The following is a 1,013-nucleotide window of genomic DNA, read 5'->3' on the forward strand; positions in this document are numbered from 1 at the left end:
GGAGGAGAAGGGATTACGGCGTGGCCAGCCCCCCCGGGGGGTGATTTCTCACTTTCTGTCTCTCTGTCTCTGTCTGGCGAGCGCACATGCCCTATAGCAAAAAACCTCTCAAAACAAACAAACAAACAAACAACGGGGTTCAGATCAGGGTAGGATTCTTAGAAAAGGGCTGGAATCTTAGTCTTGAGCGAATCTTACCCGTTACATCAATACCAACACTAAAACCTAACTCGATAAGGAAGGGAGGGAACAGGAGGCAGGAAGAGCTGATCCAGCACAGGGGTCACCGACCTGCTGCCACGTGCTCTTCTCCCCCACCTGACAGCTCTCCAGGCGTCCTGTGCACCGCGTATACTAATCAAGCCCGGGGGTGCCTCTCACTGTCATCACGAGTGAACGTGAAATGTCAGTGTGTCAGAGACACTCTCACACTGACACCATCACCAATTTACACAAAGGAGCCTGCTGTGGAAGGAACAATTAGGAGAGGATACCTGTTCTTGCGGGCAACCCCAACAGGGGCTGCACAGGGCCCCAACCTGCCCCTTGAACTGGATGCAATTCACACAACTGCACAGGTGACTGCCTTGAAACCTGGCTAACCTAAGGCACACACCATGTAATTCACTTTTAAAAATAATTTATCATCATTGCTTTTTTTAAATTTGATACGGGCACTTACCAGAGAGAGACACGGGGTGGGGGTGGGGATGGGTGGGGGCGGGAGCAGGATGCGGGTCGCGCGCGGCGGCGTCGCACTGAGCCATCCTCGGGCTAGAACACTCGCGCCCACAGCCCCCCTCTCGGGCGGGCCCGCAGGAGCCCCAGCCCAGCTCATGGGCAGCCACTAGAAAGCGGCCCAACAGCTAGCTCATGGAGGGACAGAAGTAAACTCCACGCCGCGACATCCTCGCTACGGCGGCTGCGCAAGGCCGTGCCCACTCAGGCGGGCCTCGCAGGTGTCCAGCACACCCGGCGCAGCCGCGACGCCAGGGGGCGGGCTCTGAGGCCCT

This window comes from Tupaia chinensis, unplaced genomic scaffold, assembly GCF_000334495.1.
Source record: "Tupaia chinensis unplaced genomic scaffold, TupChi_1.0 Scaffold000077_1, whole genome shotgun sequence".
NCBI lineage: Eukaryota > Metazoa > Chordata > Mammalia > Scandentia > Tupaiidae > Tupaia > Tupaia belangeri.